Here is a 19,244-nt window from a genome sequence, read left to right as displayed (position 1 = left end):
GCGCAGTGGAAGAACCACCTATCTGCATTATCCCTAAGTGGCACCTATCTGCTAGTTAGATATTAGGATAGCAGTTGGTATTGTGAAACAGAGAAAAGGCATCTATGATAGTACATCTTGGTGAATGCCGATGAGGTATCAGTTTCAGAGTGAACTGGAATAGAGGGCCATTAAGGGGACATGCTCGTGAAAATGACAAAAAGTTTGAAAACAATTTTCTTAGTTTATAGAAAAGAGCATTTCATTCTGATTTAAAAAATGTATATTTTATGGGCATAATCATTCTAAAATTGAGGTTGAAGGTATTGTTGCACAGGGGCCACGTCCATCTGTCAGTTTGAAGTGCGTAAGAATATGTGATGCATTATTTTGTTTTTCTGTTTTTTCCGTCGTTAGTTACGGATCGTTAACACAGGTGTAGTCTCGAAGGCACTGACTCCTGGAAACAAAGTACAGGCATGTCTAGAAGGCTGTGGTTTGAATGTAAACAAAGATCTGAGAATGTATGATTTCGGAATTTCATACGCATGTGGTTTTGTAGTTATTGTGTGTTGTTTTGTTCCAGTGTGTGTGTTTCCTGTGCTACAAATTTCGAGAGTAAAGAAATTTAGCACCAAACGAAAGTTTCGCGGCAACCAGTTCCAAACACAACCGAATAATACATATCAGTTGCTTCTAAAGTCGACCGCGGTAACTGTGTCTACAGGCAGTGCTTCTAGTCGTAAACTTTCGCTTTCTGAATGTAATAAGAACAAGCCTAGTAGTACTGTGAGCTGCAATAACGACGGAAATGTTATTGTGAACCTAAATACGCTGTCAGGACTTTTGAAGAGTGCTGCGAGATGTAAGTACTGCAAATGTGAAGATAGTATTAACGTTTCTGAGGACTCAAGGAAGGGCCTTTCAAGTCGGTTAGTGATTGCCAGTAACTCGTATAAGATGCACAGTGATACTATGACATCGCCAGTAACGGATAGTCGACATTAAAGTGTAAATATTCAGCTTGCTTATGCAATGCGATGTATTGGACGGGGAACGAGAGCTGCCCAGACTTTTTGTACAGTGATGGATTTTCCTCCACTTCCACTGAGGTTTGACAGATACAATAAATTAATAAATAATGCTTTATGTGGTGTAACTGAACATTCAATGAAAAGAGCAGCAGAAGAAGCAGTAGCCTTGTCTGAGAATACAGACATTGTAGCAGTATTTGATGGATCTTGGCAGAAGAGAGGTCATACTTCTCTGAATGGGGTTGTAACTGCCACATGTACTGAAACTGGTAAGATACTAGATTATGAATGTTTAACAAAGCACTGCCAGGGTTGTTCAAGTAAATTTATTGGCACCCATGTTTGTGTAAAGAACTTTGAAGGCCCAAGTGGAAACATGGAAACGAAAGGAGTTCTAAACTTTTTTAGATCAGAGGTGAGTCGTGGTGTGAGGTATGTAGGCTACCTTAGGGACAGAGACTGTAAAGGACACACTACTGCTGTCAATAACACACCATATGGGGACACTCTAATAGAAAAGCTTGAATGTGTTGGGCATGCACAAAAAAGAATGGCAGCTCGGCTGAGAAAATTGTGTAAAGACTTCAGTCGAAAAAAACTCAGACGGAAAACACATAGGTGGTCCAGGTGGTCTTACAAAAAGTGAAATTGCTTCTTTAACTCAATATTATGGACTAGCAATAAGGAGAAATGTAGGAGATTCGGAGAACATGAGACGAGCTGTTTGGGCAACATGGTTTCACAGAGGGTCAACAGATGAAAGCCCACAGCTTGGTTTGTGTCCGAAAGGGGAAGATTCCTGGTGCAAGTACTGGTTGAGCAATGCTACAGGCATACAATATACCCTCAAGCATTCCTTACTACTTGCTGTAATGGGGGCAATTAGGCCTACTTATCTGGCAAATAAATATCTCCTAACGAAATGTATGCATGGTCTCTCTCAGAATGCAAATGACTGCTTCAGCAGCTGTATATGGGAGAGAATACCCAAAAATGTATTTTTTGGGCTGACAGTGCTGAAGATTGGTGTAATGGATGCAGCAGTAACATTCAATGATGGTGCAATTCCAAGGATCGATCTTATGAAGAAATTGAACATCCAGACGGGAAGGAATATGGCCTTAGCTCTAACTGCTATTAATAAGCGGCGGGTAACCGAAGCAGAGACAGTTGCAGAAGCTGCTACCAAGGAGTCAAGGATAAAGAAAAGAATGAAGAGAAAGAGTACGGCGGATAAAGAAACAGGAGGACAACTGGAGTATGCAGCTGGAATGTTCTAAACGAGAATAGTGGTAAGTTAATAACTCTGTAAATCTTCTTTCGCGATTTACCGAAAACTGGAATTTTCATCACTGAGGTACACTTTTCGCTTAAATGACTGAAGTTAAACTCACAAAAATTGATACAGATATTTGGAATGACCTGCTCTGCCTCCCTTGCCTACTATTTCCTGAAAATTTATAACATGATGATGACGTCGGTGATATTTGAGGTACATTTTAAATATTTTTTGTAGTAAAATAAATTACTTGTCTTTTTCACAGATCAGCATCAGGGAAGGAAATTGGAGACATAAAACACTTACTTGAATGTTGTCTGTGCTCTGACTCTTTTTCCAAGCTGTGCGGTCAGTGGTTCCAAAGAAAATGGTACTGCAGTAAATATGGTTCATTTTTTTATACTATTATAAATATTGTTGTCAGTATCAAAATATAATAAATATCGCAATGATTTTTGGGAAATGCTTTGACTAATGACCCTAATTGTATGTAAGAATTTTGAGCTACTTCTCATTTATAGATCAGTTGCACTATGAAGGTGAAGATAATGCTAAAAATACAGCCCGTTCGGAGGCGTGTCCCCTTAAAACACTGGAGGCAAATCGAAAGCAAACAATGGGACCACGTGGTTGAATGTTTACCCTTTCATTGATTGTAGACGATGGCAACAATTTTTAATTGTAGGTTCACCATTCAGCCAAAAACGGCTTACTTCTACAATACGCGTACATGGTTGATATTTGCTATTGTGCATTCGAGGAAACAGGTCTGCGAACTCTACACCAAGCCTTGCAGCAACTGACGGAAGTGTCCCAGAGAACTCTGTGCGTAGAGAACTCCATAAAAACGACATGAATTCGAAATGAATAACTGCACCTGTACAGCTCACACTGGTTTTGATCCCTTCGCTCAGAGCAGTTTTGTACGAATTAAGGAACTAATTTCCCCAGAACTCATATACACTAACAGTATCTCACACCTTTGGGAAGTCCTGTTGCAGTTTGTGGTAGTTGCATTCCTTGGTGAAATCATTACTGTTGTATCAAACAAATTGTCGCATCGTTATCAAAATCTTTCTAAGTTCGTTTATAAGCTCTGTGCTTTTGAGAGCTTTTAGTGTTTTATCGTCATTCATCCACTTCTGTCTCTGGCCGGCATTTACAGAATGCAGCAAGTCGCATGGCCACGTTGTTTGCCTCGATCAAGTCCTTTGTTGTGCACGGTTGTTCCAGTAGAGGGAAAATGAGCACGTTGGTCTTACAACGGGGGATGCCCAACTTAATGTGACTGAGTTATATTCAAACAGCTTAGGGTAGATCGTCTCTTTGCAGGGATATCCGGCGGAAGCTTACTCTGCCATCAGGTGATGTGGTTAGACTCTGCCTTTCCCTCCAGTGGGTCATTCCTAACGATGAAGCTCTTTCTAGGTTTTAATCGGCAAACTACAGCTTGATGATCGTGCAGTGGATGACGCAGATCACTGATCTGCTTCGCCCTCTTCGCATCCGCAGGGACGGCCATTCTGGCAGTGAGGCGATCTGTTCCGACTATTGGGTAGAGTCTGTCGTCTGTCGACTTCATACATCCCGACAAGAATCGGTGAGTCTGACTGACTGCAGTGTCAACCTACTTGGTATGAGCAGATGCGCTTCACAATAGTGAGGCATTCTCTGCATCTGACACACACATACCAAGAGCAGTAAGTCTCAGGACGTGAGGACTAGCTCCTCAGGTGATGGCTGTGGGCTTCCTCAAAATATTGTTACTTCCACTGACCTTCAGCCTGGTGTAATGGCAATATTTCTTGAAGGACAGCGATGGTCAAGAGAACACCCATATATACAGGTGTTGGACAACGCTGACGTCATTTGCCTTGCCAGGTGACGACCAGTTCACGCAGAGCTTCCCTATTTCCTAAGTAAAATTCGCACACCCTAGTCTTGTTGGAATTTGAGATGATTGACGTCATAGTAAAGGCCAAGCATATCCAATGACGAAGTCAACTTTTCTCTGACCTCTTCAAACATTTTCCTTCGGGCAGCCACTGCTGTATCATCAGCACACTTGAAATGCCTGGAGTGTCCTGTAATGGACTGATCACTAGCGTAAATACTAAAAACCACAGGAACAATCACACTGCCTTGAGTTAGGCCGTTCTGTTATAAGCACCATTTTCTCTTATTACCTTGGAGAAAGACGTGAAATCTTCTATGCTGCAAAAGAGTGCATGTGAGAGATGTTAACTAGTAATCATTGGTGAGCTGGTAAATTTTCTTCAGCAGCTCTCTGTGATCGATGGTGTCGAAGGGATCTGCTAAGTTGGCAAAGACAACTTCAGTTATCTTACCTTATCCGAAACCATCCTCAATACGTTGAGTAACGTTAAATACCTATAACTGACTGCTGAACGATTTTCTAAATCGAAAACTAGCTCGTTGTAGGATGAACTTTCCTTCGATTACGCCGCTACCTCGGTTAAAATTTGATACTCGAAGATCTTGATAAAGCAGCACAACAATGATATTTTACCAAAGCTTTTAAGGTCGCTTGTATTTTTAGCGGTTTAAGCAATGCAACCACTCAAGTTTTCCTCGAGAACCTGAGAATTTAAAGCTTAGCTGCGCCTCATTCATCAATTTAAGGAACCATTGGTGGGTGGTCTGTCCAAACTTCTCGATCTGTTCTACCCTCTGTTGTCATCGATGTCTTATTTATCACGTGACAATTGTTTGCTCGTCAGCAAAGTTGAATCAAGTTGCTCTCTGCGCAGTGGTTGTTCTTTTATATGGCCAACTGAAACCAGTGTAGCACATGGACTGTGGCAAAGGAAGGAGCTCAAAATTTTCGGAGGCCGCAACTGCTATCGAGGTTAGTCTAAAGGTTCGTATAAGCCTGCAAACAACATGCTCGCGATCATCTCAGGAGCCGCTCGGGGAAAAACCGACGCAGAGGGGCTCGCCTAAGCACTTCGTGAAACACATCGCACGGGAGTGAGTAGACACTTACGAACACTCAACAATGCTGTCGCCACTGAGCCAGAATGACTCTTTGGAAGAACCGACAACAGGTGGCTCCCGTCAGGCTGCTAATGAACTGTTCGTCACCAACACGCACACCTGAGGAGCGACGTGGTTGCGAACGATTCAAGAGCTGAATGAGATTTTCACTCTGCAGCGGAGTGTGCGCTGATATGAAACTTCCTGGCAGATTAAAACAGTGTGCTGGACCGAGAATCGAACTCGGGACCTTTGCCTTTCGCGGGCAAGTGATCTACCATCTGAGCTACCCAAGCACGACTCACGCCCCGTCCTCACAGCTTTACTTCTGCCAGTACCTCACAGGAGAGCTTCTGTTAAGTTCGAAAGGTAGGAGACGAGGTACTGGCAGAAGTAAAGCTGTGAGGACGGGGCGTGAGTCGTGCTTGGGTAGCTCAGATGGTAGAGCACTTGCCCGCGAAAGGCAAAGGTCCCGAGTTCGAGTCTCGGTCCGGCACACAGTTTTAATCTTCCAGGAAGTCTCGATTCAAGAGCTACTCGACTCAGAAGTGCGTACGTACCTCAAGTTACAGCAAACTGGTATCACGCTTGCAAGGACAGTCCTATAGGTACGAAACAGCGATGAGTTCATCTCCAAACTGTGGCTCATTTCTCATGTGCATCGATCTTTTGACAAGTCTCTTGACTGATTTTTCGATTCTCTTATCAACAATAACATTTATTCGTAGTTATCGCCAGGGAATGCTATGAATGGCTGTTTCGCTGTTACACTTTGATTTCCTTCCTCGCGCTTAAGCTCTGGAATACAGGGAAATGGTATACTTTGTGTATAGGATCTTAATTATCATCGTGGGTTTTTCCATGGCTGCACAATCACATGCCGACACCAATTGTACTAGTCATGTTTCAGGCTTTCATTAATATTCATGTTGACATAAAGATGTGGATTGCATTTTTGTTAATTCCAAGTTGACACTGGTTCTTTTTCTTGGCCTTCCGTGCTGAATCTTCTGCTTCATAAATCATCTCCATATCTGTAGCTGCCACATTTATCTCCCAATGCTAACTTTCTATATTATAAGAATGTAGAAAATCGTTAGGGAGGTTTCATTTCTTTTCCATGTCTAATATGTTACCTTTCAGGATGTTGCACAATATGTTGTCATCATTCAGATTCAAGAGAAATTGATGTTAATTGTCAAACAATCGATTGTGGTGCTGTTTCTCTTATCTGATTTAGATATGGAGTTGTCCAAATCGTATAAAATTTTTGTGCTTCTTTTTTTTCTTTTTCAGCGTAAGAGTGATCCACTTAAAGCAACTGTTTTCTTTAACTAGCACAGTTATCAGATGCATCACTGAGGGGGAGTGAAATGACGAGGCAACTGAAAACGTTTCCGGACATGTGTTCCTATTCAAAATATTATGTATTCACTCCCCTCTACAAGTTCTAGAAGTATGCAGCTGCAATTTCCAAACACTCTGTACATGAAGTCATACACGATGACGGTCGAGTTTAGGCTCGTTCTTCGCATCTACGTCACGCATTCTCTGAGAACCAATGAGCGTTCAGTAGCGTTCTGACCAGTCTGCTGTGAATGTCGTAACCAGTGTCTTATCGTAAGGAGTTATTTAGTGAATTCTTATTGCATTTTCTGAGAGCTGTCATCGCTGATGGTGATGATAAGCGACCAATTCTACACAAGCAAGGGAGAGACGTATTTGCAGCATAAGCGCGTCCTGGAGCTGTCACTTGGAACCGGCAACAGTGCCCGCCCGTTCTTCGATCTGCACGAACCGTCCTCGTTAGTGAACCGGACTTCAACGTACTTTTGTATATTACGGCAGTACGTACTACAACTGCTGCTGGACCGTTTTGCATTGGTTGCCTCCTGGGCATATACACTAAGTAAATACACCGTATAGCTATTCTTCCATAGATTTTTCGTGGTTTTCCATCACCAGTTCACGTCACTGTTGCATTGGCTCTATCCGTCCGAATACGACGATCCACCGTCTAAGGCCATCGCTTATCAGATAACCCAATACTCGTCCCCTTAAGCTTTTTTTCTCGATGGTACAATAAGCGAGGATTATATAAGATAAAAAGTTTATTGCTCATCAACGAGAACGTAGCCCATGACGTTTTATGACATGATGACGAAGCTGATTATCGAATGTAAAAGTATTGATAACAGCAGGCACTTCAAGCTACTCGAGAGTAATAATGTCACGAAACAAGGCAACAAATCTCATTTATATGATACAATTCTGTATTTCAATAAGCAGCTGATTCGTTGATATCCATTACAGCATGTTGTTCACCATGTCGAAACCCTCGCTTGCAACATTGTAGCAGGATGAAGCACGCTGTTCATATCGTTCGTTGATTTCTTCTTCTTTTTTTTTTTTTTAGAAGAATTATTCTTGTGTTTTCATCGCCTAAACACTGAAAACACTTTGGTGTAGCGCTAGAGCTTTCAGGCCCTTTTTGTCGTGAATACACAGGCGGAAACGGAAAGTGTTATACCGATAACACCTTGACTGAAAGCTACCAAACAGAGCGTGCATGTGCGGTTTATTGCATTATTTGGATCTTTCAGACTTTAAGAATGGTCGAATCATTGGCATGAGGCACATTGGAACGTCACAACGACAGATGGCACAGACAGCTGGTTGTATTGCAATGACGATGGTGATGGGGTGGACTAGGACAACAATGCGGCCAGAAAAGTGGACATGGGTCGTTCCGGAAGGACTACGCCATGAGAAGATCGTGCGGTAATCGACTCATTCTGAGGAATGGATGGATGACAACAAATGAAATCTGGGCACCACGAACAGGGAATAGACTACTGGAAGCAGGGTTGAGGAATGGAGTTGCCGTGCGCCGCATACAGCTGACACCATACCACTGGCAACAGAAGCTTGCTTGGAGTGGAGCCAGAGTCCTCTGAAACTGAGTGACGTTCTTCGGCGTTCAGTGATGAGTTTCCCTTCTGTCTGTGGCGAACAGATCGACGTCAACGTGTCCGTTTATGACCCGATGAAAGACCGCAAGACGCACCGATTCTCGGACTCCTGTTTCTCCAACTTCTGAAATCAGAATGTGAGGAGCTGCCAATATGATAATAGGACTGATGAAGGGAGGCTGAAGGCTCGTCAGTATGTGGCAAGAAAGGTAAACCCTATTGTCACACCCTTCATGATCATGGTGCCAAATAGCATATTCCAGCTGTATAACACAGGACACCTCACTATTGTTCACATCGCAAACGCATCGAGGAAGGCATCAATCCTTGACTGGCCTGCCCTGTCCTCCGATTTATCACCCATGGAGCATATCTGTGATGTTATGGGGATACGTATACTTTCATACTGGCCTCTGGCCAAAAATCTTTATGGACTGACACCACGTGTGTTTGAGGTAAGATGGGATTCAGAGGCTGTTTGCTTCCTAGCCACAACGATTACATTAGCGTTTATGTTCCCGCATGAGGGAGGGGGCGGGGGGGGGGGAGCGGGAGGGGTCGCACCTCATAGTGATGTTGATGAAGAATATCAGCTACGTATGCAATGAAAACATATAATCATTTAACACTTGGTTTGAGTTGAAGATCTCTCCAGCCGTTGTTACGCTGCGTTACATGGTTGCGGAGTGTACACCATTCCTTGTAACCACGTTTGACCATCTGCATCAATACACAGACATACCGGGCAACTTCATTCACGACGTGGTTTTGAGCATGTCCAAACAGGAGAAACTTTATCTCCTATTTTATCACATCTCCACGTCGACCCATTCTTCATCATTGATTACACACTGACGTCGGATAAAAATATGGAAACGCCATAGCACAACATATTATCGAACTCAGTACGGTGTAGGAAAGCCGTTGACATTCAAAACGGGTTCCAGTCGCCTCGGAATGGATAAATACAGGTACTGTGTGGTTTTCAAGGGAATCTTATTCCATTCTTCCTTCAAAACTGAGGCAAGTTCAGGAAACGAAGCTGGAGATGGATAGCGATCATGCACCCTTCTTTCCAAACAATAAAAAAAGAAAATATTGTGGTCTAGTGGCTATGGTAGTCGGATGAAACGTGACAATCCATCTTCATGCTCGCAAAACCACTCCTGGACGATGCGAGCTGTGTGAACAAGGGCCTTGTCTTGAAACATAGCGTCACCACTTTGGAACAAACACTGTGCCATAGGGCGGACCTGATCAGTCAAAATGGTCACATAATCCTTGGCCGTGATGCAACTATTCAGAGTAACCGTGGGGCCAATGGAATAGCAAGAAATGTCTGCCCAAATCGCCACTCAACCCACGCCATATTTCACCCTTGAGGCGTATACTCGGCCAGAAGTTGGAAATAGTACGAAACAAGACTTACCCGACCAAATGACAATCTTGCATTGCTCCATAGTTCAGATTTTATGGTTTTGGCAGCCAGGTTTCCTGCTACGAACATTTGTGTCACTGATGAGTGGTTTTGGAATTCGAGCTCGGGCTGCAGATCCCAGCTTCTGGAGCTCCGTTCGTGTTTTTTTGGTGCTGACAGGGTTCGCGAGTGCGACATTCAGTTCTGCAGCGACTTTTCTAGCTACCGTCCTCTTATTTTTCGCAACACGCCTCTGTATCATCTGACCGCCTGTCACGGTCATTCAACAAACACTTCCAACCGCTTTGTGACTTAGCGGATTATGTTTTTCTGCTTTCCTTATATGCAGCATAAATATTGGATATGGTGCCTCTCGAAACACTAAATACTTCGTCTACATTGGTTACGGATGCACCGACCATACGACCATCAACAATTTTCCCAAGTTCGAATTCACATACGTCCTACATAACGCACTCACAACTATACAGAACAATGTTCTGACCACTAATAACACTTGCAACGTATTGGGGATACTTCATAGGGGCCGTTTGTGGTTAAATACATCAGCGCAACCTGTAGGCCTAGCTAGCATCTTCACTTACGTTGAAGCACCCATTTCTCGCGGGGTTTCCATATTCTTGCGCAATCCCTGTACAACCAACCGGGACATACACCACACTTCAACGTCACGACCGCTTGATATCAGTTCTACACACAGCGACATCAAGCGAAAAGTGTGCTCTTTTAAGGAGTTGAGCAATCTTTTGTCGGGTGAACTTATATAGTATCAACAAAAGCAAAACGAGGATAATGGAATGTAGTTGAATTAAGTCGGGTGATGCTGAGGAAATTAGATTAGGAAATGAGACACTTAAAGTAGTAAAGGAGTTTTGCTATTTAGGGAGCAAAATAACTGATGATGGACGAAGTAGAGAGGATATAAAATGTAGACTGGCAATGGCAAGGAAAGCGTTTCCGAAGAAAAGAAATTTGTTAACATCGAGTATTGATTTAAGTGTCAGGAAGTCATTTCTGAAAGTATTTGTATGGAGTGTAGTGTGGGGCGGCGGATAAAAGTTTGTAAAAATAATTAATCTAAAATCTGATTGCTGGATAAACGCTTGCATGTTGAATCAGTTTCTAGCTTTTAGAATGTTGTTAATGCTGTCTTTTGCCGTTCTCAACACTGGCTCTCTATTCACTTCGTGGCCCCCAGAAAGTGATTTAATAAAACTTGGAGCCCGTAAATAGATATCCTAGTGCCCACTTTACCTGAGAATGTTCTTATAGCTGCAGCTTATAGCTCTGAAAAATTAGGAGATTGTCCGGGATTTCTAATCAAAAACGGTTTTCCAAAATAGTTGAGTATATTCTGAAATTCACTGATAAAAACCACAAGTATCCCTACAACCTAACTAACAGAGCAGTTCAGAGTCTAATGCGCTGATGCAACTATAAATGTCCGAATTAAATGTTAAAAAAGAATGCTCGCCATAATTTGATGAAAATACTTCATCAAACGCCACGCTAAATATTTGGTAGAATGTCTGTCCCGCGACGGCACGTGAAAATACGACAATACGCAAACTGAAGCTAGATAATAAAAATCATTCCAGAATTAACACTTCACATGAAATGTTTTCATGGTTCCGCGTATCTCTAGTAACTTAATACGGCACCCGAGGCTGTTTGTAGCAGATACACTGATGCGACGCGACTACCGACACAGATGGCGTGTCATTCAGCGTCTGGAGAGAACTGGGGCCTTGCTTCCTCGCGCAGTGTTCTTATATATAAAGCCGCGGTGCGGACGGCGAAGGGAACGCCTGATCTTTCCGGCTCTCTCGACTAGCCGCTGGGCTAGTAACGCACCACTTCAAGTTACATAATAATTTATAGCTTCTTTGGCTGATGGCCGAAGAAGCTCTTAATTTAAACGTGCATTCAGCACGCAGGTAAGTATTGATAATAAAATTTTGACGTGGCTAAGTTAAATACTTTGGGCGAGAGAATTAATTAAGTTACCCTGCACGCAGCAGATGAGCTCTGAACTGTCCCTTTTGAGATCCGCTATCGCTATAATTTTATAGGTATTAAAAAGAAACTTTACACATTTTCATAATCATAGCGGACCTCCAACCTATTTAAATCTAAACATCCTAGCCTTATTTACTAGCCTACTTAATCTATCTTGCTTCCTTCAGTTTTGAGACGAAAACCAGAAAATCATGAATTTCCACTAAAGTCTTAATTTGTGAAATCCAAAGTACTGTTTTTATTAAATCATTATGAAAGATGAATCTAAATATAAATTTTGAAGTCTCTAGCTCTGTTCTGTTGCGCCAATGATTTTTCCAGAAAAACGTCCAAATCTCGGAAATGGCTGAAGTTATCGAACTGATATTTAACACACATTAATTTAGTATTATTTCTGACATGCTAGAAAAGTTTTAGTTCATTTGCTTGATTTTTAAGGTATTGCGCAACATTTATGACGTCAGAACTAGTTACAGCAGACTGGCTGGCACACAATGGAAACTGATGTGAATTTACTACAGCGTGAGTAGGCTGCTTCCCTACATCACCCTCTACTTAAATTTTTTTGTTTATGAATGTTAATGAATGAAGAAAAAATTTAATTACAAAAAGGGAAGCAAGAGTACAGTTTAACTCCCTATGAAAATTTAAAATCGAAATATAAACCTGTAGAAACATTAAAGAAAACTTATTACCTACATTAATTATTTAAATTGTAGGCATGTTCACTGCCTTTTTAAACAATGTCATTACTCAAAATTTTAAGCAAAGTCAACGAAATATTTTGACATACATATTGCCTTAGACAAACAAACACATACAAATTGAAAAATTATAAAAATCTTAACTACATTAAATACATTTTTACATACACATATTCAAAGAAAATAACATGATACATAAACAGATGATTATCTCTTAGCAGTCTTTTCTAAACCTGAAAGAAAAGTTCACAAATAATTTTTACACACGTGGTTGTAGCCGCTTAGGCTGGCGTCCTACACTTCCATTCACAAGGGTAGAGGAGGGGAAGTTGCTATGGTGTGCGTCCTTCACGTTCTCTCTAAATTACATGGGGGAAAGGGGAGGGGTCACTGTGAGTTGTGTCCAAGTCACTCCACGCTTTCACGCAGCTACCAGGCTGCCATTATCTGGTTTGTCCTGTAGAACAAACAAAAAGAGTGCCTCAGACTCTGTTCACTTAATATCTAAGGGTGGATTACAATGAAATGGGGATATATACATTTTATCCTTCAGTATGTTGCTGGAACAAAGTTAACAGAACCTTTTTCAGTATTACTCTCGCGGTTACTTAACTGTCATAAAATCGTTAAACAAGTGGCTCAAAACGCCGTCAATGACGTACTTGAGAAAATTTATGCTCAAGGCATACAGTCAATATTCATATTTAATCTGAATTTATTATTTCTGGGCCGGAACACTGAACCAATGCTCGGTACATTCCTGACAAATCTGCATCTTATTTACTTAACTGACTCATCTTTGATTACCTTATTCTTAGAGATAGTATGAGTATGATTAGTGGTTGTTTTCTCAGCTTCCATGTACATGTGAGTAACTTTTGGTAATAGTACAGTTGTGAGTGTTCAAAACACACTACGTTTAGTTGACTATTAAATCCACTTATTGGTCCTCTGCTTTTGTCAGTTCCACATCTGCAATTACGTACTTACTTACTTTGAAGTGTATTTATGCTGAGCTAAAATAATGTTTCACGTCTGTCATTATGTACTTACTTACTTTGCTAAGGTATGAACTTAAGTAATACTCCATTTAAATTTAAAGCATAGGATAGCACATTTATTTCATATTCATAGTGTATTGCAGCTGATTAGTTTGCTCATGTGGCAATCCATTTCCACTCGATCGGACGCTGAAACCTCAGGTAGTCTCTCTCGGACCTACCACTAAAGTGCATCAAGTAATTATGGATGAGCGTAATGCTAAATTCCTTAAACCTATAGGACACCATGAGCTGCTCTGTCTCATCTAACATAAGGGTACCTATGGTCGCATTCACACCTCCAACTCATAACCTCAATACGTGTAGGTGTATCCTGTCACACACTACACTAAAATAATGGCCAGCTCCAACCTTATAAATACTTCAGGGACGTGTCCTTCACGTATCAACCACAAACACTGCTCAATTCCATTACACTGCCTTTCCTTGCTATACCAGGTGAGTTTATCCTTACAACTTATCTGCATATTTTTCATAACACTAAGCAATCTCTTTTATTATTAATTAGTTAGCTCTACAGCATACACTAGGTTTCACTACCATTTCAGATCCTGCTTGTACATGAATTCATATATCTTTTTAAATTACTGTTGGTGGACCATTCTCAATAAATCAACACTTTGTACTTACTATATTACCAGGTTCTACACATACTTGTTACTCCAATACATTTTATATCTTAATTACGTCATACTTCTCTATTGTTTGTCACTATTAGGTTTGTCACATAAGGTTTTTTTTTTTTCACTAATCGGTAGATAGAATGGTTACATAACTCATGGCTTGATAGCCATGACAGAAAATTTTAGTATTTGGAAAGAAAAGGTCGAAATTTTTGAGGACAGGAAAGAGGAAGAATGAGTGAGACCTGAAAGGGAAAGAAGATCTCACACAGCTGGGACTGCACAGCTGCCACACTGTGTAGAGGTTAAAGAACAACCTCCTCCCTACAGCAATCATTAGTTTAATGCTGTAAAGAAGAGTTAGAAATTTTAGGTGGATAGAAAAGATGAAGAGTGAGTGAGACCTGAAATGGAAAGAAGATCTCACACAGCTGGGACTGCACAGCTGCCACACTGTGTAGAGGTTACAGAACAACCTCCTCCCTACAGCATTCATTGGTTTAATATTGACGTGATAATTATACCGGAAAATTTTGTGTTGGAAAGTAGAGGTCGAAATTTTTTTTTTTGGGGATAGGAAAGATGAAGATTGAGTGAGACCTGAAATGGGAAAGAAGATCTCACACAGCTGGGACTGCACAGCTGCCACACTGTGTAGAGGTTAAAGAACAACCTCCTCCCTACAGCATTCATTGGTTTAATGCTGTAAAGAAGAGTTAGAAATTTTAGGTGGATAGGAAAGAGGAAGAATGAGTGAGACCTGAAAAGGAAAGAAGATCTCACACAGCTGGGACTGCACAGCTGCCACACTGTGTAGAGGTTACAGAACAACCTCCTCCCTACAGCATTCATTGGCTACCTATGAATCTGGCAGGTCGATCTGAAAATACTTTATGATGCCTTTTTAGAACCTGTCTCAGTTCTTCCTTCTGATTGGCGGAAATATTATCGATTTCCTGCAACTTAGCTTCTATCTTGTTTAAAATAATTGCTTCTTCTTCTTCTTCTGTGTTTAGCTTATTTGTACCAAGATTAACATCCTCGTCCCAATACCTCCTATTTTTCAGAACTCGTATAGGCAGCTCCCAAGTTTCATGATCAGTTACTACATGTTTATCACTAAAAGGTACTATAATTACCCCGGTTATTGGCAAGACCATTTTCAACTGGCTTCCTTCAAAGTCAACAACACTCTGATATTTTGACAAGAAATCTATGCCAATTAAAACCTCAATACTGAGATTATTTACAATTAAACATGGATGATTAATTAAATTACCACTTATGTTAAAAGGTAGCAAAGCTTCTTGCTTTACCGTTTTTGAAACCTTGCCAGTAGCACCAATTATTCTTAGTCCTGATACCCTCATTACTGTAAGCTTGTCTTTACCAGGTAATGCATCAAAGAAGGACTGAGATATTGCACTCACCTCACTTCCACTGTCTAAGAGACAACGTACATTGATACCCAACATATTCACTATTATTATGGGGTGGCTTATTCTAGGTTGTACAGGTGGTTCCTCACATTCATCTAGTAGTTCCTTTTGGATTTGTCTCCAACTAAAGTGATCGACATCTGTCTTCATTACATTTAGGTCACAGTGTGTAGGGGTTTCCTGAATTACATTTTCAGCTGCCTTTTCCAGTCGGTCTATTAATTTTAAATCGAAACACCGCACGACTTCATTACATTTAGTTTGCTGAACATGACCCAAATTACTGTAGTCTGAGCGATTCTGCGCCTCCAGACCGGGCATAACATTAGTTACAGCTAAACCACTTTCACCATTATCGTCGGTTTCCTTCTCAAGTGACAACTGGTCACAGCTACTGGGTTCATCGACCCTCAACAGCCTACCCTCTACATTCTCACTTATCTCCTGTCCTAAATCAATTAGTACATTATCAACATCCTGCACAGGCACTTTAGATAAGAGCACATCATTCTCATCGTAAATATAAGCATGAATTTCTTCTGCTTCTTCACCTGACAATTCAGTATTTTGTAGCTCGTCCCTATCGTTACACTGCTGCGCCTTCTCTTTCTCTTCCCACTTAGAAAGCGTCTCTAACACAGTATCTATCAAATACTGTGAGTGATCTAATATTTCTGTTGTATCCTTAGATGCTACCGACACTTCATCCACCTGTTCAGTTTGAGTATTCTGATCTGTCTTACCAATTCTCTTAACTACTGGCATAGGAAAAGTAACCGCCTGGTGAGCGCCAGTGTCCTCATAGACGGGAACTAGTTTTCCTGCCTCGGCCTACTGCTGTTTCCTTTATTTTCATTATAGTTAACTGGCATAGCATTGCTTTCCGTACTGTGGTTTACATGCATATTTTTGTTTGGCACAACATTACTGTCATTTGAATGCCATTGTTGGTTCTGATAATTATTTCCCCAATTCCTACCTCTCTTAGGACGGCGAACACCTACTATTCTAATGTTTACATTGCCACTCTGCTCGTTCCTAAAATTACTATTATTGTTATTGGCATTTCTGTTATTACGTGCTTGCTCCTCATTGGCAGCAACACGTTCTACACGTTCCAAATACTCAATGAAACGATCCAGATTGTCTCTGGGGGCAGATATAATTCTCGTTTGCCAATACCATGGCAGTTTGGCTTCAAGACCTAGTATAATCATTTCTGGTTTTAGCCTTTCCGCCAAATGTGACAAACGTGAAATCCATGACCTAGCAAACTCTTTAATTGATTCCTTGCCTGCATTGAAGCGTTTTCCACTCCAAAATTCTCTCAACACTTCATTTTGCTTATTACTAGACCAATATTCATTAATGAAAGCTGTTTTAAATTCCGCTAATGTTTTACATTTCAACATATCATCAGCTGACCAACGCATGGCGTCACCTGCTAAATGGCTTCTAACAAACGAGATTTTCTCTCGTTCAGACCAAGTTGGTGGAATCACATCTTCAAAATCGTTCCAGAAATCTAGCGGGTGGATATTTTTATCTGGATCGAACCGCAAGAACTGCCGACACCCGATAAAAGCGGCGTTTGCAGCTACAACTTGTTGTATACTACCATTACCAGAAGTTACTGAAGCTACCTTACTTTCAATGTTAGCAATGTTAGTACTGATATTTTCTACTTTCATTTCAACATTATCTACTCTTTGCACAATATGAGTAGTGTCAGTTTTGATTGCTTCTACTTCTGCTTGACATATGTTTACTTTAATATTAACATCTTTAAATCTATCTGAGCACAGTTCAGACTCCGCCTCGATCTTTTCTGTTAACTTGTGCTCCAGCTTCGCATCATCCATTTGGAAGTCTTTGCGAACCTCAGCAACTTCGGATTTTACTGTTTTATACATTTCAGAAAACTGTTGAGCAACCCTTTTCTTAATATCCTCATGGTTGTAATCAATTTTATAATTCAAACTGTCTAGATCCTCTTTCAACTTATTGCAACCAGCCTTGAAGGTATCGTCCATTACCTCCAATCGCTTATTAAAATTTGTTTGGCTGGCCACAATCTCAGACTTTAATTCAGCTGTCATTCTAGCATTACTGGCTGACATTTTTGCATTACTAGCAGCTATTGCTTGTAATATAACATTTAGATCAACAGCCCCAGCATCTTTGGTTTGCTCACTAGCTGGCTTTTTATCACACTCAGGTGACGAAAAACTAGCTCCAATACCAGAATCATCAAAACTAAATGAAACTTCTGATTGATTAGTCATATCTAACTGCTCCTTCTTAAACTCTACCATCTCTGATGACCGTTTCATTTTTAATTCATCAGAGAAACTATCATCCAATAAATTTACAATTTCTACTTTCTGCTTTACTACAGGGGTCTCTATTATTGAATCATTGCCCCTTCGCACACTACTGTCAGGAGACAATACTTCATATTTCACTTTAACATTACTACATTCATGCATATTTACACTCGAACCGTTGTCTGGATTTACAGTTCCCTCAACAGACATAGGTTCTGATATAAGTTTAACCTCAGTTTCTTTTGTCGGTTCCATCGCCGACAGTCTTTTAGTGCAGGTTAGTAAAATTTTTAACAGCTTTTCACTTAACTTAGTTCCTTCTGCACGACGTATGGCGTTGCCGGCGCGTCGTACCAGGATTCCTGATGCGACGTGGCACGTTGAACTGCAGACGGCTCTCCGACGGCTGTTGTGCGTTTGCGTGGCCCGCAATTGCAGGCTCTGCGTCGGCTGCTCCAGCGGACGACTGCGGTACGGCGAAACTGGCTTCTCGCGATGCTGGCAGCACCGCTAGACTCAGTGCCAGCTCCGTCAATCCAGATGCGTTGTTAATCCAATTGCGTCGTCCACATGAACACGTAACACTTTCACTGTTTTATACTCAGTTGCGTGTCGCATTCCACTCGCGAATCCGAATAGTTAAAAATCACTTTCACTTAGTTGATTTCCCGGCCGATGCACCATATGTGGGGCGGCGGATAAAAGTTTGTAAAAATAATTAATCTAAAATCTGATTGCTGGATAAACGCTTGCATGTTGAATCAGTTTCTAGCTTTTAGAATGTTGTTAATGCTGTCTTTTGCCGTTCTCAACACTGGCTCTCTATTCACTTCGTGGCCCCCAGAAAGTGATTTAATAAAACTTGGAGCCCGTAAATAGATATCCTAGTGCCCACTTTACCTGAGAATGTTCTTATAGCTGCAGCTTATAGCTCTGAAAAATTAGGAGATTGTCCGGGATTTCTAATCAAAAACGGTTTTCCAAAATAGTTCAGTATATTCTGAAATTCACTGATAAAAACCACAAGTATCCCTACAACCTAACTAACAGAGCAGTTCAGAGTCTAATGCGCTGATGCAACTATAAATGTCCGAATTAAATGTTAAAAAAGAATGCTCGCCATAATTTGATGAAAATACTTCATCAAACGCCACGCTAAATATTTGGTAGAATGTCTGTCCCGCGACGGCACGTGAAAATACGACAATACGCAAACTGAAGCTAGATAATAAAAATCATTCCAGAATTAACACTTCACATGAAATGTTTTCATGGTTCCGCGTATCTCTAGTAACTTAATACGGCACCCGAGGCTGTTTGTAGCAGATACACTGATGCGACGCGACTACCGACACAGATGGCGTGTCATTCA

This window comes from Schistocerca piceifrons, chromosome 1 (genome assembly GCF_021461385.2).
Source record: "Schistocerca piceifrons isolate TAMUIC-IGC-003096 chromosome 1, iqSchPice1.1, whole genome shotgun sequence".
NCBI lineage: Eukaryota > Metazoa > Arthropoda > Insecta > Orthoptera > Acrididae > Schistocerca > Schistocerca piceifrons.
The sequence above is the reverse complement of the archived record's forward strand: the minus strand, read 5'-3'. Positions refer to the sequence as shown.